At 34.3% G+C, this 25235-nt stretch overlaps 1 long non-coding RNA gene across 1 annotated transcript in view; it reads right to left on the reverse strand.

Moving 5' to 3' along the window:
• Positions 1 to 6216, reverse strand: part of LOC147584235 (uncharacterized) — an 82134-nt gene extending 75918 nt beyond the window's left edge. The window contains exon 1 of the long non-coding RNA XR_015255257.1: positions 6046 to 6216. This is a non-coding gene — a long non-coding RNA (uncharacterized LOC147584235). The remainder of the gene's footprint in view (positions 1 to 6045) is intronic.
• Positions 6217 to 25235: the final 19019 nt, after the last annotated feature.

The raw sequence follows: 25235 nt of genomic DNA on the forward strand, positions 1-25235 counted from the left end.
CCCCACTGTTTCCAAGATAACATCCTTTTGTTTGTCCTCACATTTCCCAGGGTATCTCATCATCATGGAGGTAATTCAAAAAGATGGGAGACTGGTGAGGGGACCCACAGAGCCTCATCTGAGAAGGATCTTGAATTCTAAGAGAAACAGTTTAGATTTTATCCTATATGCATAGGGGACCCATTTACCAAAGGAGTGACAGGATCACAGTTGGGCTTTGAGAAGATGATGCCAGCAGGACTAAGGAGGGATTTGAGGATAGAGAATGAGCACAGTGAGACTGCGTCCTGGCATTTTTCCTCAGTTGGCTAGCTATACACACAAGTTCACTGAATGACAAAGCAGAGTACAGGTGTCCCATATTACTCAGTGCATTTGTTTAGGACCATGTTGCTTATTCCGTACCTGCTCCACTCAAATTTAAATTCCTAATTCCTGCCTCTTGCCTTTAGATTGTCTGTATCCAAATTTCCACGCCTTTGGCTCATTCTTATCCCCCAGAGACTTTGACCTTTCTCTCTCCTAGAAGACTATCTACCATGCAGAACCCCTGCCAGTCACTTGGATTGTTCTTCAGCCTCAAATCCCCATGTGATGGATAGGATTTGGACGATTATAATGATCTTTATATTCCAGCTGAGAGGTAATGAAGGTTACAGCAGGGAGTTAATGACTAAGGGGGATTTTAGAGTCAGAGCAACAGTATTTGGTGACTAATTTAGTATGAGAGGCCAGATAAGTAGAATGCAATCTATGGTTGTGGCCCTGAAGAATCTAGAAAACTGGGGCTGGGGGTAGGGGTGTGGGGGGTTTTAATTGAGATATGGAAGACACAAGAGCAACATGGTTTTTTAAGAGTTAAACATTCAGCATGGTAAGTTTTGTGAGAGCAACTCTCATGGAAGACCACATATGGATACAAAGCTGAAACCACTGGAATGGTGATATTTGTCATGGGAAAGAGTACAGTAGAAAGACAGAAGGCCAAAAATGGGTACTTGAGTTTTATCCACCTTTAATTTGTTATCAGAGGGACAGAAATCAGCGAAGAAATTCAAGGAGGATTCAGAAAGGCAAGAGGAACAGCAGCAGCATAGGGAGAAGGAAAGTGGAGTGCCGTATATCCTTATTCTTCTTAATATAAAAGGGTATAAAATTGTCTGCTTTAGAGGGAGCCAAGAATGAAATACATTGGCATGGCATTTTCCTGAATAACTTACTGTTTGATGGCTTTTCTTGGTTAATTGTGCTGCTTCTTGGTTAATTGTGTTCCGTTAGCTTGAAAGTAAAGGCCAAGAAAGGAATAAAGCACAGTTCCCACTGAGCACAGGTGAAGGCAAGCCTTTGATTAGTGACTATAACTCTAGCTTAAATGTTTGTCAGTATTTTTGACTTGCTTGCTGGATTCATAATTTACATGAAAATGGCTAATAGGTGTGCAGCTGCTGGGTTTCCCAGCTGGCCACTTGGTTTTTGGAAGCTTCATTTTAGTGAATTCAGAAATGCTTCTTCCAGCCTCCTTGCATGTGACTTCCCCACTTCAGGTGCTTATATTACTTGCTTGGAACCATGTTATTCTTTTTAGTTTAAATGTTTCAAATCAGTAGATTCATATTTTGATTGGTATTGGTGGAATTTTAATTCTTAGAGATATATTTTTGTTCAGTAGGTCTTTATGTGAAAGTGATAAAATTTCTTAAGAAGTTGTTCATATGATTTTATCTGTTGAGCATGAAGGAAATATGTATGTATAGGTGGGTGTGAGGGAGGGAGGGAGGAAGTAGATGGGGAATGGAGGGAGACAGAGACAGAGAAAGGTGGGGAGAGAGAAAAAAAGAGAAAATGGGGGAGAGGGTGAGAGGCAGAGAGAGAAAAGAGTGAGAGCAGCCTGTACTTTGATGAGTTTTCAATTCAGTCCTTTTGGGACCATAGACAACCACCTGAATGTTCTGATGCCATTTTAATTGGATTTTTCTTTATTTCTTCATGCTAAGCTTTATGCATTGCTTGTGGCCTGGAAAAGTTAATACTATTTTCAGAGGGTCTGATTTGGAACACTAATGAATATTAGACCCTATGGGAATTAGAGTCAATAGGAGATAGACCTTTAACCCTTTAACATTTTTCTTCATACATGCGAATCAGGAAAGAGGGTTTGTTACTATAAATAACAAAACATTCACATACTACCAAAAATCACTTCCATTCTTCAAAAAAGCATTTCTGGATCTGCATGATATGTACAATTGTTAAACTAGAATTGGTACTAATATCACCTTAAGTAGCAAAATATTTAATGTGGATAAAAATGATGTACCCCTACGGGTACCTGGGTGGCTCAGTCAGTTGAGCATCTGACTCTTGATGTTGGCTCAGTTCATGATCCTGACGTGGTGGGACTGAGCCCTGCATGGGGCTCTATGCTGAGCATGGAGCCTACTTGGGATTTTCTCTTTCTCCTTTCTCCTAGCCTCTCTCCCACTCACGCGCTCTGTCTCTCTCAAAATAAATAAATAAACGTTTAAAAAAATGATGTACCCATAAAACATGTATTGGTCAGAGATCTTTCCAGGTGTAATTAGTAATCATGCTAAATTAACATCACTAACATTTTACAATTGAAAATATCATAAATAACCCCAGCATATATAATTAAATCAAATATTATATTCATGTCTTATTAATTACAATATTGGTCCTACATAGTGTAGGATGTGGGATAAGAGAAAAAAAATAGAAGATAAAAAAATAGTGTATCTGCCTGAACAACTAAAAGAATGACATTTCCACTTAATAAAATGGGGAAATATGGGGAAGAAGAGATTGAGGTAAGAAAAATCTTGGAATTTAGTGTTGGAAACTCAGATCTTGCAAGGATAATTAAATGAATATGTGAAGTACGGCTTCATAAAGGCCTGGATAGCTGTCTTATTTACTGTGGAATTTCCATTGCTTTGACCCTGTTTTTCTTGAATAAATGATTGAATAGGTTCAGGGTAGATCAGCTCGAGACATAAACTTTGCTATTTTCAGCATATATGTTGTATTTATTATTTTTATTGTTTAATTTTTATGTTTTTAGAGGGAGAGAGAGAGAGAACACACAAGAAGGAGAAACGGAAAGAGGAAGGGGGAGAAAGAATCTTAAAGAAGGCTCCACGCTCACCATGAAGCCCAACACAGGGCTCCATCCCACAATCCTCAGACTGTGACCTGAGCCAAACTCAAGAGTTGGATGCTCAACCAACTGAGCTACCCAGGAGCCCCATAGGTTGTATTTAAAGTCAAGAATCTGGGTGACATCATTAAGGATGAGACCATAACTAGAGAACAGAAGAGACATAAAGAAGTCAAGTGTCTGAGCACTGGACATGCTGAATTCTGGAAAATGAGGGCAATCTCTATGTCTCTATCTCCAGCTCTATTTCTATGTCTGTAATTGTATGTACTGCTATATCTTCATCCATATGCATGTTCTCATCCATAGCTCTATATCTATGTTTATCTATATCCGTACACATTTCCCATTTCAATTACTGTATCTATATAGACATTGATACACACACATATAAACATATTTATCACAATGTATGTAAAAGGGATTGTACTATCTTCAATCTTTGGTTGCTTGTATTTTCAATTTAGTAAATCTCCTTGGAGATCTTTCCATGTCATCATACCCTGCTCCACCTCATTCTCTTCTAGTAGCTGCATAGTGTTGTATTGTTTCAAAATTCAATAGTTTGAATAAACAGTTCCCCACTGACTGACATTTAGTTTATTTATACTTAGACTATTTGCTATTGCTAACAGTGTTCCAGGGAACATCCTAGTCTCTGTCTACATCAGCATACACTTACAGGTATATATCTGTAGGGCATGTATTACAACAGACAAGTTTCTGGTCAAAAATATATGTTTTTTTTTAAATGTTTATTTATTTTTGAGAGTGAGAGCATGAGTGGGGGAGGTGCAGAGAGAGAGAGAGACAGAGGATCAACAGCGGGCTCCCTGCTGACAGTACAGAGCCTGATATGGGGCTCGAACTCACTAGTTGTTTAGATCATGACCTGAGCAGAAGTCAGATGCTTAACTGACTGCGCCACCCAGGAGCCCCCAAAATATATACTTTTAAAAATCTGATAGACATTGTCAAAATGTTTTACCAAACGTGGGCCTCCCACTGATAAGTATGTGAGAATTTTTTAAAGGTTATTCATGAGTTGAATGATTATTATGTCAACTGATTCATTTGTATAAGGTCAAAAAAGCAACTGGCACCAGTCACAGAAAATAAAGTTTTGATTGGTACTGGAAGAGAAGAGAGAGAGGCTTAGTTACAAAGCCCTGCAACACTTAGTGATTATGGCTTCTGGTTCCATAAATGCCTAAGTCAGGGCAGAATTTTACTTTGATGTAATAATCTCTTCATTTTAATAATTTTATTGCAATAAATATAAGCTAAAACTTCCATGTAAGCATTTAGAATTTAACTGCATAATGTACTTGTGATAACTGATTAGGCATTTGGACAAAAGTAAATTTATATATTCACACTTTATCACCTAAAATAACTTCAAGTGAATTGGAACATTAAATATTAAAGATCAAAATATCAAAAGGCTGAATATCCACCACCACCATATTACCACAGCAGTAGCAGCAATAAAAACAACCAATCTAGGAATGAACACTTAAGTATAATCTTAAGAGAAAAAGGCTTTAAAAACCTACAAAGGCAGGAAAAAACTGATAAATTTTAGTAAAAAATGAGTATTTCTGCATAACGTAACCAAATTAAAAGAATCAGTCTTTTAGAGAAGCATATCAGACAATGTAAAAAGTAAAGGCTAATACTGTTTATAACAAATATCAAATAAAATATATAAAAAATGGTATCATTAAACTGAACAAACCAACATTAAAACTTAAGAAAATGGAGGGGCGGGGGTGGTGCTTGGGTGGCTCAGTTGGTTAGGGGTCCAGTTCTTGATTTTGCCTCAGGTCACAATCTCACAGTTTGTGGGCTCGAGCCCCATGTCATGCTCTGTGGAGCCTGCTTGGGATTCTCTCTCTCTCTCTGCCCTCTCCTACTCATGGTCTCTTTTGTCCTCTCTCAAAATTAATAAATAAACTTAAAAAAAAAAAAAGAACAAAATGGGCCAAAACACAAAAAACTATGCTAAAGAGAAATTAGAACCATAAACACATATCTGGAATAATGATGCCCAATTTCACTAAAAACCAAATAAACACAAATTAAAATGATTTACTGTATTTAACCTCTCAATTTTAAAAACGCTTAAAAAGATAATGAAAAAAAAATATGGCTGGGGGGAGTGAAGTTGAAATGTACATTTTTTATAATTGCTGGTGGTAATTTTAGAAAGCAATTTAGTGAGAAAGACCACACTCTTAGATGCTATTATCTTTTCATTCACATATCTCTCCTGAAAGAATGATGTATATATAAAATAAAATGTAAACAATAAAATATTAACAGTAGCAGTATTTATGAAAGCAAAAACTTTTATTCTACCTAAGTATGCAATGACGAGGAAGCAGATACCTATGAATATACATATGTGATGGATTATTCTGTAGAATTTAGCCTTGCTCAAGAGGAGTAGGTAACAATAAGAGCACAAGTAGTATATAAAAAATGAAAAAAGACAAAATCCAACGAACATTATGATTACAGCTTTGGGGAAAAACACTCACTGATACATTAAAAAAATAAAAAGGAATATATCAAAATATTTATAGTTGTTCGTTGGCTGGTAAATCTCTTGATAATTATTTTCTAAATATACATTTCTATGTATTTGAAATACTCTTTAGTTAGAATGTACAATTTTATGTACTGTTCTAAAACTGTAATTTCATGAAATGAAAACTATTTTTGTTCTGTATTGTAAAATTCACTCTGACTCTTCTTTTATGGCTTGAGAGAAACAAATAAATTTTAACCTCCAAATCCTGAGGCTTTTCCTTAAGTTCCATATCATAGGAAGTCAAGCCTTACTTGAATGAAGAATTACATACCTGAAAGAAGCAGTCTCTCTGTCATTAATTTTGCCTCCGAAAGGATTCTCAGCGTTTCCAGTCTTCAGAGCACTCCTCTCTATCCCATTTGGGAAAGACAAATTCTGTGTTATGTCTGTATTGTGTAAGTGCCAACTTTACCAACAGGCAGTGATACACCTCCCTCTGCTTGAACCCATGGAAGTGTTTTAAATTTGCAGAGAATCTATCACCAGTGCTGGCAAACCAAGCACTGTTAAGTATTGTGCCCCAGTGAAGGGAACGGAGAAAGAACATTTAGGCATTAAATAAGTTGCCCACTGTAGAAAAGTTGAAAAGAAAACTGATACTCAAAATACCCACTAAGTGATTTCCCAGTCTTTTACATTTTTCATATTACAGGGATACAGTGAAGTCTTTAAGTTGTTCTATCTTATGGCTACTGAGTTAGCAGAATTAAAACTTGGGAACATGAATGATTGACTGTATGACTGACAGCAAAGTTCCCCTTGAGGGCAATTCAAAATAGGAGTAAATGTACATTCCAAAGGGGAGGACTTTCTAATATACCTCTTTTTCACCCAGCTCCCAGAAGATCAAAATCTTAGCATTTTTTTGACAGACTGTCCCAGACCTAAACTGTAAGTATAACAATTAATCGACAAACTAAATGTAAATGTGTCCATGCATATATTTGTATGTATATAGGACATAAATGCATGTTTCTGCACATATATATGTAAGGCATGTTACACATTCCTTTTAGTAAGTGTAAAGATTATATTTAGCTTGGTAAATAATGGAACCTGGTGAGTTATTTCCTGACCCAACATCAGGTCACTCCACAATTATCTACCCTAAGTATGAAACACAGTATTTGCTCATTTATAAAATACAAAACCAGTCTTCAATCTTCAAAGTAACTTTCCTTGTTAACTAATTTATTCTTATTTTTATACTAAGTTCTAAAATGCTTTCTGCATGTCTCATTGTGAAGAATAAACAACTCATGTATTAACCCAGTAGCTACTTCTCACAGGGGTGGTCTAACTTTTGGCACGGATTCTTCACGGTAACTGCACTGCTTTGCCATAACATAGAATATTGAACAGCTTATAAACACATTTCCCTGGAGACCTCATCAGGTTATACATTTTTAAGAGACACCTAGCACTACTAGCAAGTCACAGGCAGTCTCCAGCATCAGGACTCTTCCATCTGGCTTGGGTTTTGCTGCCTCTATTTGTACATCTTCACATGAGGAACACTCTAGGAACTAAAAACTGTTCTCTCCTTCATTATGCATGTGGCGTGCGATGCAATTTACCACCTAACAGATGTCATAGCTAAGTACCCAGGATCATGTCATGATTCATTCATCTTAAGACAATCTGCTTCAGAAATGCATGGCTTTTTATAAATTCAGACAATTTGGTTTTAGAGTAATTCTATAAAATGCTGTCTGTTTATAACTTTAATTTTTTTCTTAAAACACAATTATAGACTTCAGATTGTTTGTTTTTAAGTTATCTGCCTCTTTTTGGTTCCCCTTTGAATGTCTCTGCCAATGAAAAAGTAATAAAAATCAGTTTTGTTTTTTTTTTTATCTGAATGGTTATTGAGGTTAACTCCAGAGAATATTCTAAAATTGAGGTTTTGATGTCTAGGCAAATCTGGGGAAACATTATTTCTTTGCCCTCGTAAAGCAGGCAAAAAATTCCTGCCGGGTGGTATTTTGCATAATATTGTCATTAAACATGGTCTATCTTTAGCGGAAGAAGCAGACGGTAATAAGTCAAATAGGGATGAAGAATTATCTGAATCTGAGGAGATACACTTGCAAATGAGTAACCGAAATTATTATTAAAGGTAGAAATATGACATCCAGATTAATAGAGTAAAAGGTTGAAAGAAATGTTTAACTATTGGGAGTAATTATCAAAGGCTTTTTCGTAAAAGAATATGTTACGTAGTCTCCTATTTTGGGAGGCTTATTTTTCTGTGCTAGAATAAAGAACCCATAGATTCTTTGCTGCAGCTGTTACACTCTTGATTAATCTAAGTACTGTAACCATAAAAGGAAAAGTAGCTTAATTAAAAAATGTTAGAGCAGAATAGAATACATTTACAATAATTTCCCTTCTTTTTTTGGCTAAATGCAAGAAAGAACATCATCCTTTCTTTTAAAGGGAGCAAATCAATATCTGTGCCTTTGCAATTACCCTCAAGGCACAATGTTATACAGGCGGGTGCACAAACAAAGGAACCATAGGTTAAATACCATATCCCTCAACATTAAAAAAAGCAAAGAACTATTTAAGTCTTGCTACATTTATTTCTGTCCTCTTCCCCCACACACTATCATTGCAACTTCCAACCTTCATCCCATAAAAATGTTTCTCCCAAACGTACTAGCTTGTTTTTTATTACTTAACTCTGTTTTTAATTTCCCCCCAAAGGGATCCAAATTGATTTCTTTATTACTTTGAGGTGAAAATGTCTCATTGGGTTGATGTTTAGTTTGTTTATAAAATGAATTTATCCTTTTAATATTTATACAGCTTTAGAGTAGTATGAGGTAAAGGCACAGCAGGAAAGTTTCCCAGTTGGGACTTCTGTGTTTTCCTATCCTGTCAATATAGGAATTGATTTCCTATGTGCATCTGTAGAAGTCCTATGGGAGACAGTTTTCTTATGGTTGTGCTGTCAATTGCCTTCAGTACGTATTTGTAACGATAGGTTATAATGAGAATGAATGCATAGTTTTAGCTAGAACAGGTGAATATTTAAAATTTTGATTGTATGTTGGTAAAAGTCTCCTCTTGATAAGTTGAAGAATATATCTGGGGGCGCCTGGGTGGCTCAGTCAGTTAAGCATCCAACTTCGGCTCAGGTCATGATCTCACGGTTCATGAGTTCAAGCCCCATATTGGGCTCTGTGCTGGCAACTCAGAGCCTGGAGCCTGCTTTGGATTTGTGTCCCCCCCCCCCCCGCCCCTCCCCCACTTGCACTCTGTTTCTGTCTCTCAAAGATAATAAACGTTTAAAAAATTAATTAGTTAAAAAATAAATCTATAAAATTTCAACAGTCACAACAGAAAAAGCAACAGTATTAGGCAGAGAGTTTCATAGTATTAATCATAAAAACATATGATTCTGATACCATCGTCTTACCTTCCTCAGCAATTATCTCAATTTCTTTAGCATATAACCAACCCGGTTCTGCAGTGGTTGCTTAGCACCATGGCTGAGACAAATCACATGCCAGACAGAACTATTTTTCAGTGGGAATTTTCCACAAAAAACTGAATTATTTGTTATCTTCAATTCTGCCCCGTGTTTGGTTTAATTTTAAAGGATTTTTACTACTCCATGTGAAAATAATAAAACATTTTTAATAATGCCCAAAATACTGTATACAAAATAAAACCAAGCACCACCCACCACTTAGCTCTCCTGAGTCCATATTAAAAGCTAAACAAAACATACCACACAAAATTAAAGGAAGGAATGGGACCAAACTGAACTGAACAATCGGAGGGTATTTTATTTCTCTGGCTTAAGTATTTCATGAAAGTATAAAGCTACCTGTGCTCCTTACATAAAATTGAAAATAATACTTTTCAGATCCTTCAGGAATTGATAGAAGAGGCAATTTGGTTAAAACATTTTCTAATTCTCTTCCTTTTGGCTAAATTCAGATCTGTCAACTGAATATATTTCAAAGAGAAATTCCTTTATTGTTTTTAGAAACATATGAAGGAAACCTCAATCTTTTTTACATTGTGGGACCAATTTATAGATTCTCTGTTCCTTCTATGCAGAAAAAGTGCCTGCTATCCAGCTGGTTCCTTTGGAAGAAGGAGCTTCTTGGTGTGGACAAAAGTACCTAAGAAGACTCAGTTGTCAAGTTGTCATGAATTGCCCTTGAATTGACTGAAACAGTAAGAGACTTGATTTTAGGGATCTAGAGAGTAAGCTGTCTTTTAAGAGACATATCTTTAAAATTGGCAACAAAGAACAGCTGCACTTGAGGTACTTGCTGAGGGAGGAGAATCTATACCCCTTGTCAAGTCGTATCTAACTGAAGATTTGGCTAAGGAGAAACAATACATACAAACTTTACTCAGTCCACCCTTTCGCTTAGATCAGGAGGTCTCTAGTCTCAGATTCACATTCCTTCAGAGGACAGACAAGTAAAGTAAATGAGTGAGGCAGGGCAGGTAAGGCATGAGTATTCAGAAGTAGTATTTGCATTTCTAATGAAAAAGGAGAAGTAATACACACATTTGTTTTGATATGAATGTACTTGCCAAACACATACACACAACTATCCAGCTTTATCGATTGGCTCCAATATGTGGCAAGTCTCAGTTCTTCCATTTATTAGCTATTTGACAGGGGAAGTTCCTTAAGCTATGCTTTAGTTTCCTTATCTGGAAAATGGGAATTTATAATAGTACTTACCTCATGGAATTACTATGATGAATAAATGAGTTGATATAGTTAAAGTGTTCAAAAAGTACCTGGCACACACCTAGAGTATGTAAGTAATTATTATCATGCATACTTATTCTGTGCCTCTTCTCAGCTTTTCTCTGTGTCTTTATACATACTCAGTGCACACATACACACATACCACAAACATACTCATTAATAAAAATATTACTAAAAATGGATTTGGAGGGTAATAGAGAAGCTCTGAAGACCAAGTAATTTACATTTGTCCCTCAAGAACCACTCTCCACACTCATTCATGCTTTTATGTCTTCTCTGTACCCCTGGAGGTTGTCCTTTACAGATGACACAAACTGGCTCACATGCCCTCCGGTTTCCAGCCAGATTTGCCTATGGGGAGTCACCCACTGGACAGTAGAAAGAATAAGGAGAATTAAGTCAAGGCATTTATTTTCCTGCTAACCCCACTCCACTCCCACCCTGTGCTGTAATGTTGTTGGCTGGCTGGGTTCTTCTGCTAAAAGTCACAGCTCCTTTTTGAGTCTCTCAAGTATAGTTCCTCTCTCTCCTTCCCCTTTATGCCTAGGAGGTGACAGTTTCTACGCTTGCTAGCCCTGACATGTTTAATCATCCCTTATTGCCCATTCTCACTGGTTTGTCAATAACCTTCCTCAATATGCCTGCCTGATTGTGCTATCTCTTTCCTGCCTACACTCTTGTTAATATAGGCTCTTATACAAAATAGTTTAATACTTTCTCTCCTTTCCCCAAATCCTTCTCTAAATGAGAGAAAACCTAGTAAAATGATAACAAAGCCATAAAATGCTTGGATATCTAATGCAGGTGATAGCAGCAGAAAATACAATGAGTAAATTCCACATTGACAGTGAAAAATTGCTGAACTGAGGACCATATACAGGTGACCTTCAAAACAATTGATTTTTCCCTGAACAAAAGCCTAGAATAATCTATACTCAGACAGAAGCTAGTTGAAGTCGTGGCTAGTGGGACTGGCCTAAAGTTACTAATAGGGTAAAACATTTGAAGTAGTTTTATCTTTGAGAGGGGTTCTTCCAAAACAAGCTGTGAGTATAGTTCTCTGAAGAGGGTGTTCTGTCCTAAGAGACACCCAGAATGCCTTTTGCAGGCTGGGGAAACAGGATCATCCTTAGGTTACAAGTGGAATAAAGAGACATCTGCCTGGAATGGCTCTGATGAAGTTGTGCCTACAGGCTGAATAGTAGAATAGATAGCCTTTGAAATAGCAAGTTAACATGAAAATTAGAGCATTCATGTTCCTAGTTATCAGAAATCCTAAATTCATACAGTTATCACAGACTGAAAAAGAGAATGTTGAAAATACATTATTCATATAAATGTAAAACCATCGGTAATTTGGTTTATTTGAATCTATAAACACATGTAAACATCCATGCATATGTAAAAGCCAAAATACTGGAAAAATTTCTAGATTCACTCCCAGAAATCAAAAATGGTTTCAATATAAATTTACAGTGCTCAAAGTAAGGGTAACCAAGTATGTATGTGTGTGTTTGCACGCACACGCATGTGTTCCTCAACGCAAGTCTACACTGGCTAAAAGCAATGAAGTGGTGTCCACATGGTATGTTCTTTCCCCTCATTATTAGTAACCTGCTTTTTATTATACTTTTCTCTTGAAAGAATGTACACAATATAAATGTTGAGTTTTATAGCTGTTTACATTCTAAGGAGATGAAGTGAGGAAAAAGTAACATGTTCCTTTCATTTTCTTAAATAGTGAATGTAAAGGATATTTAATGGTAGTAAAAATAACTTTATTTCCTATAATAACAACAGCAACTTACAACCACCAACAACACAACAAAAAACACCACAGGACATTTGGTCATTTTAAAATGACTTAGATCCTGTTTATTTTGTGGTTTGACTATCAATTCATTATGAATAACCAAAACCTTCTAAACATTTAAACGTTCTAAACATGGCTTGTAGTGGCAGAATTTATTATTATGAAATCCTTGTTAAACGTACTTAAAGTTTCCTAACTTCTTCCCCAACCAAAGCAAGACAAATCAAAGCAAAACAAAAACAAAACAATGAGCATAAAAGGAAAATAAAGAAGAATCCAAAGTGGTGGATTAATAACTCATGTCTGAGTTATATGGTCCATACAAGTCACACACAAATGTATTTTGGAAAATGTAGGCTATGGATGCATTCAAGAGAAGTTTCTAAAATAGTACAGGTGTGGAGGATATTTACTTCATTAGCTAACAGAAACTTGATTCTCTTCTGAACCCCTACAAGTAACTCTCTGGACATCAATAATAATATTTCTCAGTCTTCCTCTAGACATGAAGAGGATCATATTATTTATGTTCCTTCGTAGAGGCAACTTCACTAGATCTTAAAAGGAGTTGGGTTATCAGGCTTCCTGAACCTATCTTTAGAATGTCTAACTCATTAAGGACTTTTAAAGATGGTCTCCTTAGCATCAGCTTCAGGTAAAATTTAGATTTATTGGGTCCCAACTATCCATGGATGCTTCTAAGCCCAAAATAGAGTATCAAAATTTCTTTTAACATCTTAGGTCATGACGCTGATTAACTTTCTGGGTTAAGTGGGCAAAATAATTTCAAAAATAACGCGAATACTTAATTTTACTTAATTTAATCTATGTTAAGAAACATTTTTATTTAAATTTATTAGAGTAAAATATACACAATGAAACTTGCCATTTCTTCTATTGTTATGTGTGTAGTTACTGGCATTCAGTATATTCACATTGTTGTGCCACCATTACCACCATCCATCACCAGAACTTTTTCATTTTCCAAAACTGAAACACTGTATCCATTAAACAAATCCTCATTCCCCAAACCCCACAGTGCCTGGTAACTACTATTCTACTTCATGTTTCTATTAATTTCACTACTCTGGATACCTCACACAAGCGGAATCATACAACATTTGTCCTTTGGTGCCTAGTTTCTTTCATTAGAAATCTCTTCAAGGTTCATCTGTATGGTCGCATATGGCAGAATTTCACTGCTTCTAAAGGCTGAAAAATATTTCGTCACATGTATATACTACATTTTTAAATCCATTCATTCATCCACAGTGAGCTGTTTCTACCTTTTGGCCCTTATGAATTATGCTGCTATGAACATTGGTGCAAATTTCTCAGTTCTTGCTTTTATTACTTTTGCACATACATATACTTAGAAATGGAGTTGCTGGATCACATAGTAATTCAATGTTTAATTTTCTGAAGAACTGCCATAATGTTTTCCACAGAGAGTATACCATTTTTTTAAATAATAGCCATCTAAATGAGTGTGAAGAGATTCCATTGTAGTTTTGATTTGCATTTTCCAAATCATTGAATATGAACATCTTAAAAGAAAAAAAAATTTAAGTTTGCTTTTAATTTCAATCACCACTAGAGCTAGAGAGTTGGAATTTCTTTTTAATGTTCTTTGGGTTGATCTAATATTATTATATTTTTAAGAAAAACGTAAAAATCACTGCATATTAAATTAAAATTATAGGGGCGCCTGGATGGCTCAGTTGGTTAAGCATCCAATTTCAGTTCAGGTCATGATTCCATGGTTTGTGGGTTCCAGCCCTGCATCTGGATCTGTGCTGACAGCTCAGAGCCTGGGGGTTGCTTCAGATTCCGTGTCTCCCTCTCTTTCTGCCCCTCCCCCACTTGTGCTCTGTCTCTCTCAAAAATAAACATTAAAAAATAAATTTTTAATTAAATTTATTTTATAGATAAAAGCATCAAACTCCTCTTGATAAAAACTATGGAAAAGTATTTTCTATACCCTGTAAAATACTAATTTACTGTCTCATTTCCAGATTATGTAAGTAGGAGATTCTCATTACGTAAAAAAAAAAAAAAAACAAAAAAAACAAAAAAAAACTAAAATATGAAGAAAATGTAAACATCAAAAGAAACAAACAAGCTATCAAACAAGTAAACTGTAGTATTGACTAAAGCAATGGCTGAATTGAGTATTAAGAAATGCCGAAGAAATAATATATATAAATTTTTTACTTTAAATTTTTAAAAAAATTTCTTGAGACAATAGCAACTTAGATGGTATGAAATGAGTTAGTGTTCTCAATTTAGAGATCTTTAGTTATCTTATAGATAAATAATGGGGAGCACTGTTGAAAGGAACATAAAGAGGGATGTTCAAGGCCAAGAATATGGTCTATTTGGAAAACAGATGGCTTGTAAAAAACAAGCTTTATGAACAAAGATTTGCGGGAATTTTGCTGGTTGGTTTTAAGAAGGTTTTTTTCCCCCTGCTCTGAGTATTTCCATTTGATCAGAGAACGCTTTGTGGTGATATTTCTGAAGCTAGTGATTCTGATGCTGCCAGCCAAGGAGTTTCAATGGTTTACTCTGAAAAGTAGTTTCATACTTCCTTTTCCAAGACCGTAAATTACCCAAACAAAAGTAACATGTGTAGTTTGCTGGAGGCCATATAAAGAAAGAGAGAAATGTGTTTGCGCAGCAACAAAAGACTGTGGCTTTATTGGCAACACCATCAAAGCTAATCCATTTGCTTGCCAAGGCAGTGTGAATCCATTGCAAGATGTGTCAAATCTGTTAGAGAAATGATTTTCCTGGAGCACCCACTTGCGGTTTGTAGCTCTTTCTTCAAACCCCCTGATTGAGAGGGAAGATTTCCTAGGATAGTACAGAGCTGCTTTCCTCTTTTGGGTTTTCCTCCTTTCAGAAATTATATCTGTAAGTAACAATTTTGATTCTCATTGGTCAGCAATTTTTCTGGCAAATCACTGAAAAGATTTACTCTGGAAATTCTCTCCTGTCCGATTAACAATGACTTTTGATCTTAATGAGTTAGAATCACTTAAGATGTGATTCCAAAAATTATTCTGCACCATTTTGATCTACTGATTGGAAGTGCTCATTGACTGTTGTAACATATTTTGGAGAATTAATAGGGACGATTCCAAGTTAGAGAAATTTCACCTCTGTCTTACAGTACAAGATACTGAATTTACAAATATGGGGCAATACAAATCCACAAAATCTTATTTAGCTTCAACCCAAACATTTTGCTCTATTTCTTAAATTCCATTTAAAGACAATGAGTAATTTAAGCTGAAGCCCTTTTGCTTGTGAAGATAAACATTCACACTTGCAAATCACTGAACACTGTTATCTGGTTGAGCCCTCAGCCAGTTGGAATGACACAAACCAGCAAAATCAATCGATCGATCGATTGATCAGTCACAGAACGCTGCTTCAAATATCCTGGACTTTAAAGCCTAATATAGTGGTTTAGATATCATAAATAATGCTGTGCTGTAATTTATGCAATGTAAAAAAAATGTTATTCACTTTACCTTAAGTAGTGTAGAAATGGTTTTAAATGGATTTGTAAAACTAATATACTTATGTTTAGGAATTAACAGTAGGTTTCAGTTTACATACAATTTATTATGTATGATGTGAAAATATTTTAATATAAGATAGAATATTTTTTATGATATTGATGTGTTTATAATTTGCTATCAGGTAAGAACTTACCACATTTGCTAGCATATGACAGTACTGGCTTATATGTCGCATCTGATTTATAAAATCTAGACAGAATATGAAACTGTATTTGGCCATGGTGCCTGGTGCTACTGGATTCTATCACTGGGAGATGACATATGAAAGCAAGAGTGGAAACTGCTCTTAAAGACATAAAGACAGAAGCAGAACTCTTGGGCCAGAAAGGAAGTCAGAGAGTCATTTATTCCTTTTCACCTCCTTTCCTTTTTAGCCTTCTGGGCTAGGAGAACAGAAGATAGAAGTACAGGGAAATGTTAGTCTTTAATTTATAAAAAAAAGTAAAAAGACTAACATTTCTCCGTACTTCCTATTTTTTAAAAATAGATTTCACTGTGTAGTGTTTTTTGTTTTTGTGTTTTAAGTTTATTTACTTATCTTGAGGGGGTAGAGGGGGCAGAGAGAAAGAGAATCCCAACTAGGCTCCACACTGTAAGTGCAGAGCTCGATGCAGGGCTCAAACTCAGGAACCCTGAGATCATGACCTTGACCAAAGTCAGTTGCTTAACTGACTGAGCCGCCCAGGCACCCCAAAATGTGAGTCTTATTTATATTTATCTTTTAAAAAATATTCATTCATAATACTTTAAAAATGTATAATATAGTATTAATATCTATAATCAGCTTATAAAAATATATATATCTTGCAAAGTACCATATAAAATGTTTGGAAACCATTTTTTTTTAATATGAAATTTATTATCAAATTGGTTTCCATACACAACCCAGTGCTCATCCCAACAGGTGCCCTCCTCAATGCCCATCACCCACTTTTTCCTCCTTCCCACCCCCCATCAATGCTCAGTTTATTCTAGTTTATTTTTTATTTTTTAAAAAAAATTTTTTTTTTTTCAACGTTTATTTATTTTTGGGACAGAGAGAGACAGAGCATGAACGGGGGAGGGGCAGAGAGAGAGGGAGACACAGAATCGGAAACAGGCTCCAGGCTCTGAGCCATCAGCCCAGAGCCTGACGCGGGGCTCGAACTCACGGACCGCGAGATCGTGACCTGGCTGAAGTCGGACGCTTAACCGACTGCGCCACCCAGGTGCCCCTATTCTAGTTTTTAAGAGTCTCTTATGGTTTGGCTCCCTCACTCTCTTTTTTTTTTTTGTTTTCCCTTCCCCTCTCTGGAGACCACTTCTATAGGCAATACTGAAATCAAATAATCCTGAAAAAAGGGTGAGGAGAGTGTATTGAAGATGTGTTTTATAGCCCATGTATATTTCACTGCTTACATAATATTCTCTTCATATTCTCAATTTCTGTTTTTAAAAGTCATTCAGCTTTATGAGAAGGTAGATAAGCTTATTTTTTGGGAGGAAGCAACTGAGAGACAGAGAGAGAGAATGTATATATCTTTAGGAAGAAAATGTTCACCAGATTCGATAATATTCTATCTGGAATTTTTTGTTGCTATACATAATGTCTGAGGTTTTTACATTTCAATTTTATTTTTAAGTTTATTAATTTGAGAGAGAGAGAGAGAGAGACAGAGTGTGAGTGGGGGGAAGGGCGGAGAGAGGGAGACTGAATTCAAAGCAGGCTCCAGGCTCTGAGCTGTCAGCACACAGCCTGATGTGAGGCTTGAACCCACGAATCGTGAGATCATGACCAGAGCTGAAGTTGGACGTTTAACTGAATTGAACCATCCAGGTACCCCTCACATTTAAACATGATCAGAGAAATGATAGACATTTTTTAATCTATGTAAAATTTGTGAAAGCTAAAGATATATGATTCTAGATTATCTTATTACTTACAAAAGATATACTCCAATATATTTTCTATTGGAAGTTTGCTATAATAATCAACAATATCTATTTATTCTTGTCATCGAAATTCAGCATAAAACGTTACTATTGTTTTATTTTAAGTGCTCTGGTTCAGTAATTCACTTTTTTTTTTTTTTTCACTATTTGGAATTATTCCCAATGCAGTTACTAGAGCAACATGTTGGTTTTTATACTATACAGTAGGTTAATTAATACCTATACAGTGGTTAATTAATACAACATTGCTAATTGAAGTAAAAAGAATAGCAACATATTAATAATGTGTCACTTTGACTCTTACATTTAATATTTATAAGAACACTGTAAGGCAACTACTATTAATCTTGTTATATATGTAAGGAAATGAATTCAGAAAGTTAAATAACTTCCTTACATTGCTGGTAAGGTGAAAGTCAGATGTGAACCCCAAACTGCATGGCTCCCAAGTCCATCACAGAGAACCCTTTTTCTACAGCTGTAGTTCAGGCCTTGGCATTAATCATATGCTTTATATATACGCCTACTTTCAGTGATAAAGTTGAGGATATAAGATCATTATTCCCGGAAAAACGGTTTCAATCATACGTTCAAGACGGTGATTTAGTGTATCATCTACCTATTTCAAAAGCCAGGTGTTGTGGTTTAAACCAGACCACTGCTTTAAGGTGAAGTAAAATTAATTCCAGTAACAGTCTCTACAACAACATATTATTATTATTATTATTATTAATTGATTGTAATAACATTTACAGGTTTCTTTCCTTTGAGAAAACACTGCTTTCCCCCTCAAATGTGATTTCCTAGTGCTATAGATAAAATTTTTGAACGCTGAAGCTTAAACGTTGAAAAGAAAATATTTTTCAAAACTAGATTTTAAGGAATGAGTCTTTGATAGCAAATGCAACTATTTAATAATTTCTTGCAAAGCCACTTTAATTTCTTGCATAGCTACCACAACTGTTTTGGGTGCAGGGATAAACAACACTTTGCTCTTCAGTGACAGACATGTTCATAATTAATTATAACAACATGAGAAGTGCTACAGCAATTGAGGTGTTCAACAGATGCCATGGGTATACTAGAAAAGGAGTAATGAAGAATTCTGGGGGAAACAAGAGAGACAGGAAGATACACACGTTTTGAAAAAATTTTGCTAAGTAGTGAAGACAAGGGGGAAACATTTATTATCCCATTTTTTAGTGACTTAGTTCTAACATAATATGGTTAAATGATTATAGAATAAGCATATTTACTATTTTGACCACTGAAGAGGATTCTGGGAATATGGCTACCTGGATATATCTTACTTTTCTTTATTGCGTGGCTCCAATCAACCTGTGTCTCCTGAAACAAGTGGTTTCTGGGATTGTGGACAAATGAGTATTAGTCAAAGGAGATTTAGTAGGGAGAAGCAGTAGTGACTTTCTCTCCCTTGAGTCAAGCAATAAGCTGGAATCTAGAATCAGAAAGCCTCAAGTCAAGACTTGGTATAAAAAAATTCTGGTAAAAACTTAGTCTCAGAATCTAGAAGACATAAACTTCAGTAACAGACCCACAGGAATTAAACTGGTCTTGTTGGTTGAGAAGAATCTGAAAAGTTGCTGAGTGGTGAGGCTGTTATTACCCTATTCCTGAGGCAAGGAATATGTGAGGAGAATGGATACCAAGGAGATTTCATTCCAGTATCTTAGAGAATGGCAACCTGTCTGCTGCTCCCTTCCTTGCCCATGGTGGAATAGAATGTTTTAATTCCATCTCTTTTAGGACTGCTATGACTTAGAATACAGACTTGAGCCACAGTGAGCTGGAAAAGTTGGCTTGGAAATCACAGTGAACATGGATAAGAGTGGTACCCAATGAAAAGGACTTGTATAACAAAAATTGAGAATACTTATGAAGATAAATGTACACTGCAAAAGACTTTCTGAAAGGAAAAAGTCCTCATTTTCAAACGAAAATGAAAGTTAACAGATGAACTGAAGATGAGTTTGGTTACCAATGAGACCTGAATTAGTCACCTGGAAGACAACTGGAAGTAATACCTTAAAGTGAAGAGCAGGAATAGAAAAAGATTAAAATCATAAGAAAACCAAAACATAAATTTGGAGAATATACTAAATATCAATATTTACTATTAGGAATTCCAGAAGGAATTAAGTAAAAATGAGGGCACATAATAATAAACAACATAAAATATTTCTTAAGGACAGGGATTGCATACTGAAAGGGTACACTGGTTCTAGACAAACTTAATGAGATAAAACATACACCTAGACATATCCTGATAAATTTTCAAAAAATCCAACAATAAGAAAAAGAATTTGTATATTGCTACAAATAAAGAATATATTAGCTGAAAAAAAGAGCTAAACAAAATATACCTCTCATAGGCATCACTAGAAACTAGAAAAACAACTGTATAATGTCTGTGAAACTAAAAGCAAAGAACTGTAACCCCAAAATTTTATACCTAGCCAAAATAGCACTTCCTTTTTACAGTTAAAGATGGATATTTGTATTTACACAAGAATGAAAGTTTTCTATAGGTTTCATCTTATTGGCATTTGGGAGAAATGTCTGTATGGAAAAAAAAAAGAGTGTCTTGGCAGGAAAAGTAACTCGTATTTCCTTTCTAATAATTGTAGAGAAATACATATTTTAACAGAAGTACCAAGAAAAAAGGTAACTAAATATTGAAAAGGCAGAACTTCCTAATTAACTGAGGAAAAAAGAGAATCAAACTTTACCAGGAGAGAAGAACAACATAAACATGGACAGTGACCTTGTACAGTCATGCAGTCGAAAATCTCCATGCAGTCGAAAATCTGTGTGTAACTTTTGACTTCCCACAAACTTTACTACTAACAGCCTAATGTTGTCTGGAAGCCTTACCAATAACATAGTCAATAACACATATTTTGTACATAAAATATATTACATACTATATATTTTTTAAAAGCCAGAGAAAAGAAAATGGTAATAAGAAAATCATAAGGAAGACAAAACACATTTACAGTATTGTACTGTATTGATAAAAAACAAAAAATCTGTACTTATGGACTTATGCAGTTCAAACCTCTACTGTTTAACAGGCATATATGTATGTAAAATAGAATAAAATAAAATACATTCTTTATTTCATCAGATGTGAACAGGCTAAATGCTTTATTAAAAATGGGACTCTAATATTAGAAAATATTAGAAAAACACCTAAAATACTAAAAAGTAGAAAATAAAAATATGGGTTAAAAATCATACAACTATATACAAAAGAATATAGAAGTGATATATTAATAGATAAAGTAGAATTAAATGGCCCAAAATTTAAATAAACCAAGAAGAGATATAATTCAATCAAATACCCTTTTCAAAACTGAATGTGCATATTAGACAAAAATATGAAAAGATAGAGAATTCGATTACTATGATCAATATACTCATTTTAATACAACTTACATTCTTCAAAAGAAAATATAAATCTTCTTTATTTGTCCATAGAATATTTAAAAAAGCTTGATGAGATACCTGACCATTAAGAAAACCTCAACAAGTAAAAACAAATTAGACCACATCCAATTAAAGATCACATCCTTTAACCAAAGAAATTAAGCAATAAGTGCAGGAACTCAATTCAACTACTTAAAAATTTAAAAACGTACTCCTCAATTATTCTTCTATCAAAGAGGAGATAAAAATTGACATTACCAACTCAAGAAAGCAGGGAATATAGAAATGCATATTATTTCTTCGCATCACTGAAATGAGAAGGAAATGTATCCCCTTCATCACAACCCATATTAAACATGACAAGAATATCAATTATATGAAATAACAAATACTTATCTTAAGAAACTGGCAAAAGAAAAGAAAAATAAAAAAGAAATGAAAAATGAATTAGAAAAAGAGATGAATCTGAAATTGCTAAAGTAGAAAAAATTAGTGGGAGCCATAAAATTCATTTAAAAAGCTGATTTCATGCAATGAGCAATTAAAGAGAAAAGTGTTCCAATTATGAAACTGATGAAGGAAAAATAAAGAGGAAATATATCAAAATTAGTGTGGGAAAGAAGTTGAATGACAAGAAAAATGAAAAGAATTATAGAAGAAACTGCCATTATTTGGCTAAAACTTTGAAAACTTTGAACAAATTACTTTATATAAAAATATAAAGTAATAAAGCAATTCAAAAGGAATACTAAGTCCATTTACCACTGAACAGTTTGAATAGGTGATCATAGAGCTATCATTAAAAATCTCACCAAGACCAGATGGATTCATAGATGAATTCTATCTACCTGTTTAACAATTTAACTTTCTCATGCTATCTAACTGTTTCATGTATGGGGAAAATAAAAAACTTCATTAACAATTTTTTGAGCCGGTATAAATTTAATCCCAAACCTGGTACAGATTATATGGAACAAATATATAGTCTAATCCTACTTAAAAACAGAGATACAAATATGCCAAATTAATTATTGGCAAAGAGAATCCAACAATATGTAAAATAAATAATGCACTAAGATAAGGCAGAGTTTATTCCAGGAATACAAGGCTGATTAAATATCAAAAATCTAGCAGGATAATCCAGTACATAAACAAATTAAAGAAATAACATAATTACAAAAATAGAAGAGAAAAATAGTTTGTTTAAACTTGGCATCCAGCTTTTGAAAACCAATAAATCAAATTTTGTAATAAAAGAAACCTACTTAAAGATAATAAAGATCTTTTATTAAAAACAAAAATCAGTATATTTCTAAGTGGCAAAACAATTATAATTAAAATCAAGAATGAGACAAAGGTATCTATATTATTATTATTACTCATAAGAGTCTTGGAAGCTTTAGCTAAAACATTAAGACAATAAAATTAAATGACTGGTAGAAATATTGAAAAGGTAGAAACAAATCTTACTATATCCAAAGAACTCTGGTTTAGAAAAACCCATTAGAATTAATAAGAATATGTGATAAATTGTTTGGATAAAAGACAAAACACAAAACTCTGAACTTTTTATATATTAACAATAAGCTCCTGGAAATGTATATAACAAAAATATCTTATTAACAATACTATGAAAAAATCATAAAACTCTCAGTAGTTAAGTTAATTGGAAAGAAATAAGATCTATATAAAGAAAATAATGAAATCTTATTAAAGGACATAGATAGGAGATAAAGAACATGTCTACAAAGGGAAGGTTATTTAATTAGATTTAAAAAAACTTGATACGAAAAATAAATTGCACTCAATAATTTTTTTCAATTGGATAAATTATATTAAATTTTACATGAAAGAAGACATGTCTTAAGATAATCAAGAAAATTATGAAAGAAACAAATAATAAAGGAGACTTACTCTATAAAAAAAAAAAGTCATAGCATAGAATACCTCAACTCCAAACAATATGGTATTGGTATAGGTATGTATGAGATAGAACAGAATAGTAAATCCAGGAAAAGATCCTAATGTATACGAAAAGTTAATACAGAATGTAACAGCATTTCAATTCAGAGTTAAAAGAGTGGTTCTTGCTCAATTAGCCATCTCTCTGGAAGACGGTAGAATAAATTAGGATCACCAATTTACAGAATACAATAACTAAATTCCAGCTGGGGTAAAAACTGAAATGTAAAGAGTAAAACATAAAAAACATACAAAAAATCTGGGGAAATTATTTTAATCTAGGAAATGTGGCAAAAAGAAAATCTTTTAACCTAAATAAGAAAACAAGGAATTATAAAACTAAAGATGGCTACCGTAGACTACATAATATTACACAGAGATACAATATACAAACAACAGGCTAACGATATGGTAAAGAAATTGAAAGTAGAAGATAAATGCCGAATATGCTGCATTTATGCATATCTTGAAAGTTTATTACAAAATTATATTTGAAAACCACAAAAGGGAATGTAAACTCACTAACATTCAGCAAATTTGATAATGGAAGAAGGCTTTATATTTACTTCTTGACAAAGAAAAATGAACACCAGTTACTACTTACGGTGTAGTGACTGGAGTAAAGGGTTATTGATAAAAATGTAAAATGTTTTAACCATTTTGGACAGCAGTCTGGAAACACTATTCAAATCTATCTATTTCCTTCCCTCTGTCATCTATCATTTATCTACCTCCTCCTCTCTCTCTAACTTTAACAATCCTACTCCTTTGCATCTATGCCACTCAAAGAAAAATGTCCATATATATGAATGTATCCAGAAGGAAATGAACTTATCTCTGAATTCATTTTCACAGCAAAACACTAGAAACATACTAAGTCATGGTGGAATAATTTATGGTACATCAAGGTCCTGGACTCGACAGAGCCATACCACAGAATGACAAAGAGCCACAAGGGTTGATTTGAACTAATTTCATGAGGCGTTTTTCAGAGAAAGCAAGATGGAGACAAGTATGTATACCATATGCCATTTTTGAAAACAAACATGACCAACCCCATATATATGTGTATATATGTTTATGCCCATGTATATTCATTTATGGTTATATGCTATGAGAATAGTACAAAAGTATGCATAGGAAGTAGTTAATATTCTATACCTTACAGGTAAGAGAAGCTAGGAGGAAGTGGGGAAAAAAGAAGCAAAAATACTGTACTAATAAAGTCCCAACATATATAATCCCATTTATGTATTAATGAGAAACCATATATATGTATGTATCTAGAATTTTAAAGAAAATTAATAAAAACAAAAAAAAGTTATGACAGGTATCTATATTATTATGACTGTCAAAGTAGAGGACAAAATATATTTTGAGCATCTTAATTTCATCATAGAGGTTCTAGGTCACATATACCTTGTTATTCATTTTTCACTGTGTTGGCAGAGATAACTTTAAATATGTTAAATACCTTTAAAATACTTGTATGGATATTTAAAGGAAATTAGCATGTACTGGAGCTTTGCTAAAACTCCATCTTTGGAATTTATACTGTAGGAATAGATTTCAAGAAGGCTTGAAGCCCAGATACACTAAAAATGAGAGATGGAAGGGGTGCCTAGCTGGCTCAGTTGGTTGAGTCTCTGACTTGATTTCATGCTCAGGTCATGATCCCAGGGTTTTGGGATTGAGCTCCAAATTGGGTTCTGCACTAGGAATGAAGACTGCTTAAGATTCTCTTTTTCTCTTCCTCTGTCCCTCTCTCCTGCTCATATACTCTCTCTTTCTCTCTAAAATAAATTAAAATTAAGAAATTAAGAAAAAAAATTGGAGATGGTTAAGTTGAAGAATACTTCCTTGGATTCTTTTATTCAGTAAATGATCAGGAATGCACCAAGGTTGTTATCAGTCACTTGCCTTTGGTAAGCAGGCATACCCACCAACCGGGACTCTACAAGGGGTGA

The sequence above is a fragment of the Puma concolor genome, chromosome A1, assembly GCF_028749965.1.
Source record: "Puma concolor isolate L17-30 chromosome A1, mPumCon1.1.hap2, whole genome shotgun sequence".
Lineage (NCBI taxonomy): Eukaryota > Metazoa > Chordata > Mammalia > Carnivora > Felidae > Puma > Puma concolor.